Below are 19,402 nucleotides of genomic sequence, written 5' to 3'. Positions count from 1 at the left end.
TATATATATATATATATCGGGTGGGCCAGGTCGGGTTGGGTCATTCCTATTTTAATTGGATTATTATTTATTATGCTGAAAATAAGAAAATAAAAATCTAAAAAATAAAAAAATACTACTGAAAAATTATATTTTTGTGTGAGAAAATATAATTATGATTTTGGTTTTAAAAAAAAATCATAGTTGTATGATTTTTGTGTGAAAAGACAAAGTTATATGACTTTAGTGAAAAAATACTCATAGTTATATGATTTTTGTGTGAGAAAACAAAATTATATGACTTTAGTGAAAAAAAATCATAGTTATATAACTATTTGTGAAATTAACCCCTATAATGATGAAAGATACTAAGTACCAAGTGATATAGTCGACATGGGCGCAAACTGATCGAACATTATAATTATCACACAAACAAAAGAAAAGAGAGTAAAAGTCTACAATTTGCTCACTTCTACTGTAATATCAAGAAAATTCCTCCCAAATTTAAGATAACCACAAAAGCCAAATACTATCCACTTTGTTGCATCCCTAGTATCTTCTCAATAGGTGAACCAATTGCATCTATAACAACTATACAGTTGTTTTTATAGCTTAAAATCAAGAATTCAAAACCCTCAATACTAAGATCTTCGAGCGATATCCTTCTTTTGCCATGGCAACTCAAGTGCACAAACTTCATTTCATACTATTCCCTTTAATGGCTCCAGGCCACATGATCCCTATGATAGACATAGCTAAACTTCTAGCAAATCGCGGCGCCATCACCACCATCATCACCACTCCAGTAAACGCCAATCGTTTCAATGCAACAATTACTCGTGCCATAAAATCCGGTCTAAGAATCCGAATTGTAACACTCAAATTTCCAAGTGTAGAAGTAGGATTACCAGAAGGTTGTGAAAATATTGACATGCTTCTTCTCTTGACTTAGCTTCAAAATTTTTTGCTGCAATTAGTATGCTGAAACAACAAGTTGAAGATCTCTTAGAAGGAATAAATCCAAAACCAAGTTGTGTTATTTCAGATATGGGATTTCCTTGGACTACTCAAATTGCACAAAATTTTAATATCCCAAGAATTGTTTTTCATGGTACTTGTTGTTTCTCACTTTTATGTTCCTATAAAATACTTTCCTCCAACATTCTTGAAAATATAACCTCAGATTCTGAGTATTTTGTTGTTCCTGATTTACTTGATAGAGTTGAATTAACTAAAGCTCAGGTTTTCGGATCGACGAAAAATACTAGTTCTGTTAGTTCTTCTGTATTGAAAGAAGTTACTGAACAAATCAGATCAGCTGAGGAATTATCCTATGGTGTAATTGTTAATAGTTTTGAGGAGTTGGAATTAGTGTATGAGAAAGAATATAGGAAAGCTAGAGGTAAAAAAGTATGGTGTGTTGGTCCTGTTTCTTTATGTAATAAGGAAAATGAAGATTTGGTTACGAGGGGTAATAAAACTGAAATTACTAACCAAGATTGCTTGAAATGGTTAGATGGTTTTGAAACAGAATCTGTGGTTTATGTAAGTCTTGGAAGTTTATCTCGTTTGACATTATTGCAAATGGTGGAACTTGGTCTTGGTTTAGAAGAGTCAAATAGGCCTTTTGTATGAGTATTAGGAGGAGGTGATAAATTAAATGATTTAGAGAAATGGATTCTTGAGAATAGATTTGAGGAAAGAATCAAAGAAAGAGGAGTTTTGATTAGAGGATGGGCTCCTCAAGTGCTTATACTTTCACACCCTGCAATTGGTGGAGTATTGACTCATTGCGGATGGAATTCAACATTGGAAGGTACCGTTAAATTTTATGATCATCTTATCTAAAGTTTAAACTGTTAGAGATAATATACTTTTATTTACTTAATTATCTTCAACACGTCCCCTCACATCGACCTGATTCTACTTTTAATCTTCAACAACACCCCCCCCCCCCCCCTTGTTGTTTGCAAGAAAAAAATAGTAACTGAACTAAACAATAAACAGGAGGCATAGTAGCAGAAATAGAAGGATCCCCATCCCATTGTATTTGGATTTGGAAAGAAAGAAGAAGATAGGCTCTTTATTCTTTTATAGAATCTTCTCTTAAAGTTAAATTAATCCAAAAATGGAAAAGTGCTACTCTATAATTGTTAAAATACTGTATTTGTAAAATAATTCTGGAGAAAATAAAATAATACATAAAGAGAAATATAAACGAAACAGAAGTTAATCCGAGCCCACTGAATTCACAGTGTTTTCTTAAGGAATTTAACCCCCTCCCAGTACCCAAGGTTGTGGATTATTTCCTCCCAGGATAGAACGAATTACACACTGGTGTAGTGGTACTTCAAACCCCAGTGTCTCAGCGAACACAAAGTTCGGTAGCAAATCACACTTACAATTGCTTTCTTTGAAGTTAAAACAATGCAGAAGAAAGGATGAGAACTCAGAAAATCGTATGGAAAATCTGAGAGAATGGACTGATATTTATAGCCAATGTTGAGCTCAAACTGAAAAGGTGCAACTCTTCAGAAGGGCTGTTTATGTAAAACGGCCATAACATAAATGTCATAAAATAAATGGCTATTTACGCAACAATAAACCGGGAATTGAAGAGGAACCTTAACTTTTCCCTTACAAAAACGGAAAACGGAAAACTGATAAGGGATAACGATTAATATTCGTTGGATTTAATATTAATTTTCCGTTTACAAAAAAAAAAGATATTTAATAACATTTCTGTTAATATTTACAATAAACAAATAAATTTGGTCCAAAAAATTAATCAACCAATCGATCATTTGACCAAATTCAAATCCAAATCCGAAGCCGAAGCCGAGCCGAGCGAGCGACGAGGCGAGGCTTGCCTTCTTCTTAACTCTTTAAGAGCTAGAAGAACATCAATTATATATATACTGATCATCAAAAACTCTTTCCTCTTCCAATATGGGACAATGTCCCTTGTCAAGGAGGGAATCTCAAATGAAACTCAAATATTTCATTTTCCCTCCATTTTCCGTTCACCTTCTTTTAAGCCTATTCTAGCTTAAAACCTCAACAATCCCCCACTTGAACTTTCCGTAGTGAACTTATGTCGGATATACTCGGTCAATTGGCAGATTTGATATCTTTGAACCGTCGAACTTTGGTGTATACCTAGACAACCATAAGTCACACAATCAACCCTTAACTGTCTTTGGTTCTCATTGTTGTGTTCGTTTCAGCCATGAAAACCGCCTGATTTCATAAGTGCATAGAAAACTGGCCTTACAAAATTCTCCTTGAAGCGGCTAACACTTCACACTTACATAGGTGATTCCTAAACGTGTCATCCCGTAGATACACTATTTGATATACCCTGTATCAAATTTAGAAATCATTAAAAAGCCTTAATGCTTTATCCTTGGTACTGAACATTGTCTCATCACGAGAATGGACCAAAATTTTAGTTAACAATGTTGAACCGTCATTAATGACTTTGTTTGATCTCCTTGAACCAAGATATTGGGATCTCCAGTCTTCTAGGTAGAGCTACCGCCACAATGACTTGTTCTTGGCCATAGTCACATTCCCCTCGATGATTTCTCAACTACCTCTCTAGTTAGGCCTTTTGTAAGTGGATCAGACACATTATCGCTTGAGTTTACATAGTCAATCGTGATAATTCCTCTAGAGAGTAATTGCCTAACGGTTTTATGTCTTCGTCGTATATGACGAGATTTACCGTTATACATAACGCTCCCAGCCCTTCCAATTGCCGCTTGACTATCGCAATGTATACATATTGGTGCCAACGGTTTGGACCAAAATGGAATGTCTTCCAAGAAATTCCGGAGCCATTCAGCTTCTTCACCGGCTTTAGAGGCTATGAATTCAGCCTCCATTGTAGAGCGGGCAATACAAGTTTGTTTGGACGACTTCCAAGATACCGCTCCTCCACTAATAGTGAATACATATCCACTTGTGGATGTAGAATCAGTTGAATCGGTGATCCAATTTGCATCACAGTATCCCTCAATCACCGCATGATATTTACTGTAGTGCAAAGCAAAGCCCTGGGTATGTTCTAAATATCCCCAAACTCGTTTCATTGCCATCCAATGAGATTGACCTGGATTGCTCGTATATCGACTCAATTTACTTATAGCACAAGCTATATCTGTTCGTGTACAATTCATGATATACATTAAGCATCCCAACACACCAGCATAATCCAATTGTGATATGCTTTGGCCTTTGTTCTTTGCTAATGCAAACGTCAATTGGAGTCTTTGCAACTTTAAACCCTAAGTGCTTGAATTTTTCAAGTACTGTCTTAATATAATGAGATTGTGACCTTGAGAGTTTTATGGATCTTAATCCCCAGAATTAAATTAGCAACTCACAAGTCCTTCATATCAAACTTGCCAGTTAGCATACGCTTAGTCGCATTTATGTTGGCAATGTCATTGCTCATTATTAGCATATCATCCACATATAAGCAAACAACGACTATGTGATTTTGAACATTTTTAATGTACACACATTTATCACATTCATTTATCTTAAAACCATTTGACAACATTGTTTGGTCAAATTTCGCATGCCATTGTTTGGGTGCTTGTTTTAGTCCGTAAAGGGACTTAACAAGTCTACATACCTTCTTTTCTTTACCTGGAACCACAAACCCTTCAGGTTGTTCCATGTAGATTTCTTCCTCCAAATCTCCATTCAAGAAGGTCGTCTTAACGTCCATTTGATGAATTTCAAGACCATACACTTCAACTAATGCTACTAACATCCGTATAGACGTAATTGTTGTAACTGGAGAGTATGTATCAAAGTAGTCAAGACCTTCTCGTTGTCTATACCCTTTAACTACAAGTCTTGCCTTAAATTTATCAATAGTGCCATCATCTTTCATTTTTCTCTTAAAAATCCATTAAGAACCCAAATGTTTATTCCAGGAGGAAGATCAACCAATTTCTATGTATGGTTGTTCAATATGGATTCAATTTCATTATTGACTGCCTCTTTCCAAAATAATGATTCTGAAGAAGCTTCTTTAAATGTTCGAGGCTCATTTTCCAATAAGAAAGTCACAAAATCTGGTCCAAACGAAGTAGACGTTCTTTGACGTTTACTACGTCTTGGATCCTCTTGATTAAATGTACTTTCTTTTGTTTCTTCCCGAGGTCGTTTAGATCTTTCACCAATCGACTCACATTCCTTTTTATAACCCTTTCTTTCTATTAGAGTCGCGAGCTTGTTGTAGTCGGTCCTAAGGGGAGAACCTTGCTGCTTACTTGCTATATCCCCTCGTCCTTGCACGGCTCGTTCTTCGAGCCCTGCTTCTCCCTTCCCCCTCTCCCCGTTCCTACCGTCCAAAACAGGCCTATGGAGTATAGCCAAGTGGTAAGGCATCGGTTTTTGAGGATATATATTTTCAAAGAACTCAGCATTATCTGATTCTATAACCGTATTATTATGAATGTCGGAATTTTCTGATTTATGAACCAGAAATCGATATGCTTTACTATTGGCCGCATATCCTATGAAAACATAATCAACGGTTTTCGGTCCTATTTTTACCCTTTTGGGTTTAGTAACTTGCACTTTTCCCAAACACCCCCCCACCTTAAAATAATTCAAGTTGAGCTTCCTTCCTTTCCATTTTTCATATGGAATGGATTGTGTTTTGCTATGGGGTACTCGATTTAGTATCCGGTTAGCCGTAAGAACGGCTTCCCCCCACAAGTTCTGTGGCAAATCAGAACTTAACAACAATGCGTTCATCATCTCCTTTAATGAATGATTCTTTCTTTTCGCAATCCCATTGGATTGGGAGTGTAAGGGGCCGTTGTTTGATGAATAATTCCATATTCTAAACATATTTCTTCAAAAGGAGATTCATATTCACCACCCCTATCACTTCTTATCATTTTGATTTTCTTGTTATGTTACGTTTCAACTTTATTTTTGTATTGCTTGAATGCGTCTACTGTTTCATTTTTTACTATTAAGTAAACATGGCAATATCGAGTACTGTCGTCAATAAAAGTTATGAAATACTTTTTTCCATCGCGAGATGGTATTGACTTCATGTCGCAAATATCTGTGTGAATTAAGTCTAAAGGATTTGAATTCCTTTCAACTGACTTATAAGGATATTTTACATACTTAGATTCCACACATATTTGATATTTTGATTTGTCGCATTCAAACGTAGGCAATACTTCCAAGTTAATCATTTTCCGCAAGGTTTTATAATTGACATGATCCAAACGTATATGCCATAATTCATTTGACTCAAGTAAGTAAGACGAAGCTGAAATTTTATTATTATTCTCAACAACCATACATTCAGCTTGAAAAGGCCCTCAGTGAGGTAACCATTTCCTACAAACATTTCATTCTTACTTATTACAACCTTATCGGATACAAAGACACACTTCAAACCGTTCTTAACAAGAAGTCCAGCAGAGACTAAGTTCTTCCTAATCTCGGGAACATGAAGGACGTTGTTCAAAGTCACCACCTTTCCAGAAGTCAGTTTCAGAAATATCTTCCCACATCCTTCAATTTTGGTCGTTGCAGCATTTCCCATAGAAAGCGTCTCTTCGGGTCCAACAGGAGCATATGTAGCAAACGCTTTTCTAACAGCACAAACATGGCGAGTGGCTCCAGAATCAATCCACCACTCCTTAGGATTTACCACCAGGTTGCATTCAGAAAGCATAGTACATGAGTCATCAACCTCTTCGTGCTTTTCAACCATGTTTGCTTGACCCTTCTTCTTGTCTTTCTTCGGAGCACGACAATCTGTAGATTTGTGTCCAGCTTTCCCGCAGCTGTAGCAATTTCCATTGAACTGCTTCTTGCTTGGGTTGCTTTCGGTCCAGAAGCTTGCTTCCTCTTTCTCTTATTTTGAGAAGTATCCTCAACAATGTTTGCTCCCATTATTGTTGAGTTTCCACTGCCTCTCTTTTCAGTAGCTTTATTGTCCTCTTTGATTCTCAACCGAACAATGAGATCTTCAAGGGGCATCTCCTTGCGTTTGTGTTTCAAGTAGTTTTTGAAGTCCTTCCACAAAGGAGACAACTTCTCAATCATCAATGCAACTTGGAATGTTTCATTGATGACAAGACCTTCAATGAAAATTTTATTAGTAAAAATAATAAAATTAATACTTTCAACATCAGTATTAATTTGACTTATACCTTCAGCAAGGAGATCGTGAATAATCACTTGCAATTCCTGGACTTGGGTAATAACAGACTTGCTATCCACCATTTTGTAGTCCAAAAATTTAGCGGCAAAGAATTTCTTCAACCCGACATCTTCAATTTTGTATTTTCTTTCAAGCGCAACCCACAGTTCTTTTGACGTCTCCACATTACTATAGACGTTATACAGATCGTCTTCCAGTCCGCTAATAATGTAATTCTTGCATAGAAAATCAGAATGCTTCCACGCCTCAATCACGAGAAAGCGTTCATTCTCTGGAGATTCATCGGACGGAACAGGAACATCTTCCTTAATGAACTTTTGTAGACTTAAAGTAGTCAAGTAGAAGAACATCTTCTGCTGCCACCGCTTGAAATCAATCCCGAAAATTTTTCGGGTTTTTCTGCCGGTGCCAACGTTGGTGTTCGGCTTGTCGATGCATTGAGAGTCACCATTGGAACAGCCTGGTTCCCGTTGTCATTAGTCATTTCTGTAAAAGAATGACACAAACAAACGTTAAAATGTAGAAATCCACAAAGGTTTTAATCTCCGGAACAGTGAATATAACACAAATATAGAAAATAAATTTAAACTCCTTAAGCTTGTTAAAATACTGGATTTGTAAAATAATTCTGGAAAAAATAAAATAACATATAAACAGAAATATAAACGAAACAGAAGTTAATCCGAGCCCACTGAATTCATATTGTTTCCTTAGGGAATTTAACCCTTCCTAGTACCCAAGGTTGTGGATTATTTTCTCCCAGGATAGAACGAATTACACACTGGTGTAGTGGTACTTCAAACCCCAGTGTTTCAGCGAACACAAAGTTCGGTAGCAAATCACACTTACTGTTGTTTTCTTTGAAGTTAAAACAATGCAGAAGAAAGGAGGAGAACTCAGAAAATCATATGAAAATATGAATATAGAATTGCAGGTGAAATAGCTCTCATCAAGTAGTTGGATACCTAGCCTAACTTACCAAATATTGCACCAAAAGTCAAAAAATAGTTTTTTTACACTTGTCAAGTTGTGTGACTTTTTTTTAATTATTTTTTTAATTTCGAGAAAACAGTTTGTTAACTTTAGTTTCAGAAAATTTCTTATTTGACCATGTTGATACTTGTCTTTTTCCTAATCTGCATGCGGGTTTTACCATTTAATTGGAATTGTTTGGTATCAGGAACAAGGAACTTCTTAACCTGCGAATCTAATTATGAAGAAAGAGTACACAATGAATTTACTTTTCAAATTAAGTCAAACAATCTCAAAATAAGGCTTGACACACTTATATCTTGTTTGACCAAGCTATTTTTGGGCAAAAATACTTTTTTTGGTCAAAAATATTTTTTTTCTCCAAAATTAAGGTGCCTGATCAAGCTTTTAGAAAAAAGTAATGCTTTTGAATAAAAGTAGAAATAATTTTTGAGAAGCAGAAAAAAGTAGCTTGTTTCTAAAAGCACTTTTGAGCCGAGGGTCTTCGGAAACAACCTTTCTATCTTCATAATGTAGGAGTAAAGTCTGCGTATACACTACCCTCCTCAGACCCCACTTATGGAATTATACTGAATATGTTATTGTTGTACTTTTGAGAAAAATAAGCTTAGAAGTACTATATTTAAAGCCTGGACAAATACTAATTGTTGCTCAAAAGTATTTTTTAAATTAAGTAGCCAAATACAAGCTGCTTCTTATAAAAAGTACTTTTTTGAAAAACACTTTTGACAAAAATACTTTTTAGAATAAACTGATTTTAAAAGCTTGGTTAAACATGCTATTAATTGAAATGATATTTTATTTTTATTGAGTTATGACTCCATAAAATAATGAAATTAGAATCTGCTTATTGATAGTGTAGATCTTCTTACACTATCAATATTACACTTGATTCAGTTATAATTAATTATTAAGATTTGACATCTTTACAAATTTTTAGACTTAGTTACTTTTTATTTTATTTACTATGTCAACTTAATGTAACAATGTAATACACTTGTACATAACATAAAAGTCATAAAACTATGATGATAATTATATGGGTCAAAATCTGTCTAAAGATATTCGACATGAAGTGGTATTACCAAAAGTAGTTTGGCCGAGGTCGACTAGTAACCAGTAGGACTCACCGTCGAGCAGTCAATCATGGCCGAGGTCAAGTATCAGAAGGGGCAGTAACAGCTAGTTTAGTAGCAGGATCTTTAAGAGAATAATCCATTGAATATTCTCTGTACCTGTACTTTTAGGGTTAATTGTTACACCCCATGTTTTCATACGTGGAAGTACGCCATAAGTAAATTGATATAAGCTCGAAAATAAGATGTTACATCCCGCAATTTTTGTACGTTAAAATATTTCGTCGTAAGTTAAGCGACATATGTTCGGGAATGAGATTATTTTGGGATTATAAGTATTACGTTATTTCAAACAAGTGATAAGTAAATTCGTGAAGGTGAGAGGGTAAGCAAATCGAAAAAGATGAGTTTCGTCGAAGTTTGGTAATTTGGGGTAAAATACGGTCTAAGCTATAATACCCGGTATTTATGGACTAGTGCCATATAAGGTAACACATGACCGTTATAGTGAGGTATAAGGTTTGCTAAAAATGAGTAGTATTTTAAGTAATTTGAGAAAATTTTTAATTATGTGAATAATTGATTAATTGTGGGGATAATTATTGTATTAATTATGATAATTAAGTGGATAAGTATCTCCTTTGGGGCTGCCACATGGCATTAAAGATAAGCCAAAGTGGCACCAATATGTATGATGAATCATAACACATATGGTGCCTACTTTACACGTAGAAGAGAAGTTCGTCATCTTTACACTTATCTTCAATTGAGATCAAAATTCATTGGAGGGGATTTGAAAATTCACCAAGACTACATATTGTAACAGCACCGGGAGTTCTTGGTTAAGCAAAATTTCATACGAAATTATACGGCGTAATAGCAACGGGATTTTGCGATTCTAAGGAAGTACAGTGATAATTCTTCTCAAGAATATCATACGGATTTTCCCCTACTTCGATCCGCCGTTATGTGATTTGCCGCAATTGACGTATGTTAGAGGGATTGCTAAGAAAATCGGCTCAGGTATGTTAAGGCTATCCCTTCTTTCTGTTTGGCATGATCCATACGATACAAACGAAACGAGCAAATGCACAATTTCCATAAATGACTCTATTCATAGAAATACTAGAGACGCTTATGTTCTTGATTCCCCATGTGTCATATTATTCTATCATCTGTTCATGGGTCTCAGAAAATACGTAAGTTGATAAATTTTATTTCATCATATTAATCAAAGTCATAATGGTCTTATGACACTTCGAAAGATTTTATTGACGTACTTCTCATGCATTGCATTCATTTACGTTGACCCATGACCAGATGGCATTATATACGCATATATATGTATGTATGAGTATGTGTATATATATATATATATATATGGAAAAAGGTTACGGCGTTATATACGCACCACCACCTGATCAGCTGGTATACGTTGATGATTTGCCCACAGTGGCCGAGATGATATGATGGGATGCCCTCAGAGGCTTGATGATGTTATGTACACATATACCTATGCATGGTATGACATTTATATGCATATTCATGACATTTCAAATATTAAATGATTCGCATAGCTATTCAGACTTACATGTCGAGTCTTTTACTCCATGTTTCTCTTATGTCTATTATTTACTGATTCGTATCAGTACATTATTTGTACTGACGTCCCTTTTGCCTGGGGACGTTGCGTTTCATGCCCGCAGGTCCCGATAGACAGGTTGAGAGTCCTCCAAGTAGGCTATCAGCTTAGCAGAAGGTGTTGGTGCGCTCCATTTGCTCCGGAGTTGCTTATTTGGTTAGTATGATTAGTACATGTACTGATTGGTATGTCGGGGCCCTGTCCCGGCCTCATGACGTTTATGTACTTGGAGGCTTGTAGACATATGTCATGTATATGAGATTGTATGGCCTTGTCGGCCTATGTTCAGTGTACGAGTGACTATTTTGGCCTTATAGGCTCGTACGTCATATGTATAAATTTTTATATCAGGTTGGGTCGTCCTATATTAAGTAGATGTTTTTTCTGGTTAGCCCATGACGGCCCGTTTGGCCCATTTTCCAATGATAGTACGATAAGAAAGATATGTAACGTTGGTACTCGATTGAGTAAGGCACCGGGTGCCCGTCGCGGCCTATCGGTTTGGGTCGTGACATTAATGGGGGGCATGTCCCTTATAAATAGAACGAGACATAAGGTGAAAGGCATGTATTATTCTCTGATAAGAACATTCTTTGAAAAACAGACTTTCTCTAGATAGAATACAAATATTACCTTTCCAAAGAGATTGGATTATCTATTATTCCTCACATTTTCCATCAGATCCGAGAAGGGTCCCAATATTTTAGTATTTGTCTATCATTCATCATTTTTAGAAGGAGGAATCATCAAACTCATTCAATATTGGGTTAATTATTCTCTCTATTTACTTTAATGTCATTTATTGTTATTTATTGCTTGACATTCCCTCTTCATTAATGGTCTTGAAACATTAAATGCACGTTGCATTTAACCTTCTTTCAATGCTGCTCTACATGGTTCATATTAATCGATTTAAGATCTGAAGTTATTATCATTAACTAGGTTTAACCCCTCATTATATAAATTTAATTAGTTTAATCAAAGATCCATACTTTTTGGTCAAACAATTTGGCACTGTCTGTGGAGATTTCCTAGTTAAAATCTTAGTTTCTTCTAGATCTATAACCAGCACACAAAAAAACGCAAACCCCCACTCTCTTGTACACACAGATCTAACATGGCAGGTAACGGAGAAGAAAGGATGAAGGCAGTGGCCGATCTCATCACCAACCTCTTAAACACCACCAACGAGGTTTCTGAAACGGAGGGTGAAGATGTAACGCCAAATGCCTCTCCCAGGCGGAGTGGCTCACCCCTCACTCATGGTAGTATCACAACGTCCCACAAAAGGAGCTTCCACGTCCACAACAGAAGTGGTGCCACCAGTAGTGTTAGTTGACAAACACGCTGACCTGCATCCTCGACAAGCCCGCCAAAAAAGCAATCAAAGAAAATGCAAGGACTTGCATTGCACCAATAACGGTCGAGCAGCACGACCCTCTCCCTCCAATAACAGGTATCACTCACAATGTTAGTAATGCAGGTGACGACACCCTCACAGACATTCTGAGGAAGATGGAAGAAATGGAAAACAAAAACAAAATGCTTCGAGATCAAATAAAAAGCTTCAAGAAAGGGTAGACAAAATATCGGGTGCCCCAAAACTCTTACCAAAAAGAGATGCTGGTCGGTTCGTGGAACAACCCTACAGTAATGAAGCTGCCTCGCATGCCATACCCAAGACCTTCAAAATGCCGCCTTACTTAAAAATATACGACGGTACGACCGACTCTAAAGATCATGTGATTCACTACGTCACCGCGATAAAGGGCAACGATCTCGCCAAAGAACAAGTATCCTCCATCTTGTTGAAAAAGTTCGGCGAAATTCTCATCAGAGGCACATTAACTTGGTATTCACAGCTGCCCGTATGCTCAATTGAAACATTCTAAGAGATGGCCGACAAGTTCGTAACGGGAGCTAAAAGGCGGAGGCAAGGGTGAACGATATATTTTCCATCAAACAATCACCTGGAGAGGGACTGAGGGGCTTCCTCGATCGATTCAACCGTGTAAGGATGACCTTACCAAATGTATCAGAAGGCATGGCTGTAGCAGCTTTCCAACATGGGCTGAACAGAAACGGTTCGAGGGTGACCAGAAAGTTACTGAGTCGGCTTATGAAATATCCCCCAACCACTAGGTTGACCTTGGTACAAGCCAAGTCCAGGAAAGACCGAGACGATGCCGGAAGAGATCTAGCAGCTCCATGACCCAATCAAGAAAGGCATCAACCATATATCAGGGGCGCCATCATGCCCCCCTCCCATCACGAAGAAGGTCCATCTAGGCCAAGGACAGGACTCACCGGAGCGAGAAAGGTATGCCCCCTTTATTATCCGCTCACAATTTTTGTGTGTCACCTTCAGAAATAGTCTACGTGTTGAAGAAGGTCGGCCCAAAAGTGAAGTGGCCACAAAAGATGAGGTCCGACCCAAGCACCAGGAAGTTAAACGCCCTCTACGAATTCCACCAGGAGCGAGGACATAAAACCGAGGACTGCATCGCTCTAAGGTAGGAGGTCGTGAACATGCTTCACCAAGGGCACTTAAAAGAGTTGATGAGCGATCGAGGAAGGGCCAACTTCGCTCGAGGACATGAAAAACACTAGGGGCCTCTAAAACCACCCTCACCAACTCGCACCATCTAAGTGATCATTGGAGGTGGCGACAATGCATCGATCAATAGTGTGAAGTTCATCACGACCCACAAACTCAAACGGTCGATCACTCATGAACGGTACGACGAACTCGAAGAAAGTATCATCTTCGATAAGTCAGATACCCACGATTTGGTTTTCCCTCACTATGATGCTCTTGTTATCACTTTCGAATATTTGATACAGATGTAAAGCGCATTATGGTGGACGATGGGAGCGGCGCATGCATTATCCACCCTCGAGTACTTGCACAGATGAAACTCGAGGATAAGATAGTGCCACGCTACATCACGCTAACCGGTTTTAACAATGCAGTTGAACGAACATCTGGAGAAATCACACTCCCCGTCTTGGCAGGCGGCATCACTCTGGAAACCACATTCCACATCATGGACCAGGAGACGGCGTATAACGCCATAATAGGTCGACCCTGGATACACGCTATGAAGGCCATCCCCTCCAGCTTATACCAAGTTATCAAATTTCCCACCCATGGGGAGTGTTCAGCATACGAGGAGAACAACGCATATCCCGAGAATGCTATCGCATCACCCAGGATTGCACGTACACCCAACAATTGAAGGGCGAAGCAAAAGAGGCATAGCAATTAATAGGGTCGCGGTCGAGCAGTGATGAAAGAGCGGATGTCATCAAAGACCCCGAAACCATAGAGGCCACGGGATCAACCGTAGAAGACATCGACCCCGTCCAACTTGATGATAACGACCACATCAAGAAAGCCTATATCGGCCACAAGCTTCAAAAACTAGGTAAATTCCATCATTTCCTAACTAATAACATAGACTTGTTTGCTTTTCCTCTATAGACATGCTAGATATCCCGAGGAGGTAGCGACACACAAGTTGAACGTCGACCCACTCTACCCCTCCCCCCCCCAGTCAGGCAAGTTAGGGGAAAGTTCAACTCCACAATAAACGATGCAGTCCGTGAGGAGGTTAAAAAATTGCTCGAAAACGTCTCCATCAGGGAATCAAAATACCCCCAATGGTTCACCGAAGTGGTCATGGTGAAAAAGAAGAACGGAAAATGGCTGATGTGCGTAGACTTTACAGATTTGAATAAAGCATGCCCAAAAGACTCATTCCCGCTACCTCATATCGACCAGCTCATTGACACAACAGCTGGGCACGAATTGCTGAGCTTCTTAGATACATACTCGGGTTATAACCAGATCCTCATGGAAGAGGAGGACCAGGAGTAGACAACCTTCATCACCCACCAGGGAACGTATTGCTACAGGGTGATGCCTTTCGGACTGAAAAAGGCGGGGGCGACATACCAAAGGTTGGTGACGAGAATGTTCAAAGACCAACTCGGCAAGACCATGGAGGTCTACATAGACGATATGTTGGTCAAGTCCAGAAGGAAAGAAGATCACATCGACCACCTGAAAGAGGCCTTCGACATACTCATGCGATACGGGATGAAACTAAACCCTGAGAAGTGTGCGTTCGGCGTAACCTCCGGAAAATTCTTGGGTTTCCTAGTATCACAAAGAGGCATCAAGGTCAATCTCGACCAAATCAAAGCCATAGGGGGAATACTAGAACACTTAACCAACAAAAAGCAGGTTCAGAAGCTGACCGGCCGCATCGCCGCATTGTCAAGATTCATCTCACGATCATCTGACAGGTGTCATAAGTTTTTCGGCGTACTCAAGAAGGAAAACAGTATCCTGTGGACTTCCGAGTGCGTTTAAGCCCTGAAGGAGTTAAAGACTTATCTATCATCACCATCATTGCTTGCACCAAAGCAGAACCTGGGGAATGTCTCCTCATTTACCTCGCCTTATCTGAAGTAGCGGTGAGTGCAGTCCTGGTTCGAGAAGAAAAAGGTACGCAATCTCCCATCTAACATTAGTAAAACCTTAATCGATGCCGAGACGGGGTACCCTTACCTTGAAAAACTGGCACTAGCCTTGGTCGTAGCTTCACGAAAGCTTTGACCCTACTTCCAGTGCCACCCCATCTCGGTAGTCACAATTTTCCCCTTGAGAAGTATTTTGCATAATCCTGAGCTATCGGGAAGGTTAGCAAGAACATAGCAACGTTATAATTCAAATCACTTTCTAATCTCTTAAGAGAGTTTCAGCCAAGGAACATAGCAATGTTATTAAGAAAGAGTTTTAGCCAATATTATCTTTGCATAGCAACATTATTGCTTCGAGCATTTCATACGGAGTTTCCCCTACTGTGATCTTGTCATCACGTGTTTTGACGCAATTAACGTGTGTTCGAGGGATTGTCAAGAAAATCGACTCAGGTATATTTAGGCTATCCCTTCTTTCCTTTTGGCATGATCTATACGACACAAACAAAATGAGCAAATGCACAACTTCCATAAATGACTCTATTTATAGAAGTATTAGAAGTGCCTATATTCTTGTTTTCCCATAAGTCATTGTAACGACCCGACCGATCGTTTCATGAGTTATAGCCCCGTTTCCCCATTTCTGCTTCTTTATGTGTTCCTCAACTGTATTTCATGGTATCGTGTTGGTTGGATCGGGTCCGAAGTGGTTTTGGTGTGAAATGAGACACTTAGTCTCCTATTTAGAATTTCAAGCTAGAAAAGTCAACCGGATGTTGACTTATGTGTGAACAATGTCGAATGTGATTTTTGATGATTCGGTTAGCTCCGTAAGGTGATTTTGACTAGGGCGCGTCCGGAATGTGATTTGGAGGTCCATGGTAGAATTAGGCTTGAATTGGCGAAATTGGAAATTTGACGATTCTCGGTCAGCAGTGGAAATTTTGATATCGAGGTCGGAATGGAAGTCCAAAATTTGGAGTAGGTCCGTAGTGTCATTTGTGATGTGTGTGCAAAATTTCAGGTCATTCGGATGAGGTTTTGATAGGTTTCGGCATCGTTTGCAAAATCCGGAAGTTTAGAAGTTCTTAGGGTTGAATTCGAGGGTGATTTGGTGTTTTGATGTTGTTTTTTTCGAAGGTTCGACTAAGTTTGTATGTTGATATGTGAATTGTTGGTATTTTTGGTTGAGGTCCAAAGGGCCTCGGGATGATTTCGGATGGTTATCGGAGAGTTTGGAGATTTGGCAATGTAGTTGAAGCTACTGATTATGTCTTAACCGCACCTGTGGTTCCCACTCCGCAGGTGCGAGGTCCGCATAAGCGGGTATGAGGCGCAGGTGCGCAACTGGGATCGCAGGTGCGGCTTGGTCGCCGCATCTGCGGTGAGTGCAGATGCGGTCACCGCGGTGGCAGAAGCGGAAGTGGTCTTTTAATAAAATTCCGCAGAAGCAGAGAAGTTTTCGTAGAAGCGGTCCCGCAGATGTTGAAATGTGACTGCAGATGCGGTTTTGCTGGGCAGAACCTATAAATTGGAGACTTCGCAAAATTTGGGTTATTTTCCACCATTCTTGTTCGGACTTGGAGCTTTTTAGAGGGTTTCGAAGAGGGAATCAAGGGGGTTTACATTGAGGTAAGTTACTTGAGCTCAATACTTGTGATTATGGTAATTTTCAGTTGTTTAAGCATGAAATAGGTAGAAATTAGGGATGAAATTGAGGGGTTAGGACTTGGAAATTAGAGAGTTTAATTTGAGGATTTGAGGGACCATTTGTTGTCGGATTTTGATGAATTTGGTATGCATAGACTCGTGAGTGAAAGGAGTTTCTTGTTTTGTGATTTTTTTCGGATTCCAAATGTGGGCCCGAGGGCCGGGTTTGGGGTGAATTTTGAGATTTTGGTCTAAATTGTTAGCTTTTCGTGTGGAATTGGTTCCTTGGCCTATATTGATTGCGTTGTATTGCTTTTGGTTAGATTCGGGACGTTTGGAGGCCGATTCCAGAGGCAGAGGCATCGCAGAGTAGGGATTTGACCGGTTTGAGGTAAATAATGATTGTAAATCTTGTCTTGAGGGTATGAAACCACAGATTTCACATCGCTTCACTATTTTGAGGTGACGGACATGCTAGGTGACGAGTGTGTGGGCGTGCACCGTGGGGGATTGTGACTTGGTCCATCCCATAGCAACTATTAAGTTGCATATTTGACTAAAAACCTTATGATACTTATGTGATTTAGAAAGAATTTCTATAAACTTGGGTTGAATGCCATATTTGGGCCTCATGCCAAAGCTGTTTGGACCCTTAGGGGCCTTTTCTTATTATCCTCTCACTGTTTTGATTTAAGATCCATACTCAGTCATGCTGTGTTTACTGTTTTCATAACTCAGTCTTTATTACCCTGTTTTGATGCATAAAATGATATTTTGGGCTGACCACCCTATTTTTTACTGATAGCCCGAGTGGCTTGAGAGGTGTTGACTGAGTGAGGACGAGGTCCTGTTCTTGTGAGGGTATTATGGGATCGTTCTGTGCGTCGCACATGTTGTTATTGAATTATGATTATGAGAGGCCGAGGGCCTAATTGATTTATGCCACGAGGTGGTTTGTTAGAGCGCTTGGGCTGTAAGAGCCCCTCCGGAGTCTGCACACCCCTAGTGAACGCGGGTACCCTGAGTGAGTGATATGTGATATGCCCGAAGGGCTATATACGAGTGACTTTGAGGTTTGCCCGAGGGGCTGATTCTGAGTGATGTTATGCCCGAGGGGCGGTTTATGATTCATGTTGCCCGAGGGGCTGTATACGAGCGATGTTTGCCCGATGGGCTGTTTATGATTTTCATCACTTTTGCTCTAAATTGCATTGAGCCTCTGTTGAAACTGTTGAAAATATCTTCAAATGATTTTTACCGAAATTTGGATTTTAAACGAGATGATTTGACTCATATACTGATTTGAAAGCATGTTGTACTTTCTGGTATTTCATGATGTGGATTTTATGTGTTTCCTACTACTCAGTCTTTATTTACCTTTATTACTTACTGAGTTGGCGTACTCACATTACTCCCTGCACCTTGTGTGCAGATCCAGGGGTTGCTGGACGTGCTAGCGAGCGTTGATTTCATCCGCCGCGGATCTGTGGAGTTAGCAAGGTAGATGCATGGCGATCACAGCCTTGCTTTTCTCCCTCCTATCCTCCTTTAGATATTATTAGTATTATCCAGACTGTATTAGTCTTAGTCTTATCGAACAGTCCTTAGTAGATGCTCATGACTTGTGACACCCCGATGTCGGGCTTTTCATTCCGCACTTTGTTATTTCGATTTATCTTATGAAGTTTTATGAATTAAATAGCTTAAAGAAATCTTTATTTTTGAGATATCGGGTTGTTTTGATAAATGAGTCGGCTTGCCTAGTTCCACGTTAGGATCCATCAGGACATGGTAGATTTGGGTCGTGACAGTCTTATTATTCTATCGTCTGTTCATGGGTCTCAGAAAATACGTAAGTTGATAAAGTTTGTTTCATGATATTAATCAGAGATATAATGGTCTTATCACGTTCCGAGAGATTCTATTGACGTACTTCTCATGCATTGCATTCATTTATACAAGTACATTGACCAATGACCAGACGACATTATATACGAGTATATATGTATGTGTGTATATACATATATACATATATATGTATGTGTGTATATACATATAGGATAGGGAAAAGGTTACGGCATCATATACGCACCACCACCTGATCAGTTGGTATATGTTGATGATTTTGCCCACAGTGGCCGAGATGATATGATAGGATGCCCTCATAAGCCTGATGATGTTATGTACACCTATACCTATGCATGAAACGACATTTATACACACGTGCATGACATTATAAATGCTGCAGGATTTGCAAAGTTATTTGGACTTACATGCGGAATTCTTTATTCCATGTTTCATCTATGTCTTTTATTTACTGATTTTCATGCCTTACATACTTAGTACATTATTCGTACTGAC

General features: G+C 38.9%; 1 pseudogene; it reads left to right on the top strand.

Moving 5' to 3' along the window:
* Positions 1-382: 382 nt before the first annotated feature.
* Positions 383-18,586, top strand: LOC109238639 (annotated as a pseudogene).
* The last annotated feature ends 816 nt before the right edge of the window (positions 18,587-19,402 follow it).

The sequence above is a fragment of the Nicotiana attenuata genome, unplaced genomic scaffold (genome assembly GCF_001879085.1).
Source record: "Nicotiana attenuata strain UT unplaced genomic scaffold, NIATTr2, whole genome shotgun sequence".
In the NCBI taxonomy this organism is placed as follows: Eukaryota; Viridiplantae; Streptophyta; class Magnoliopsida; order Solanales; family Solanaceae; genus Nicotiana; species Nicotiana attenuata.
This window is presented reverse-complemented; position numbering and strand designations above follow the sequence as displayed.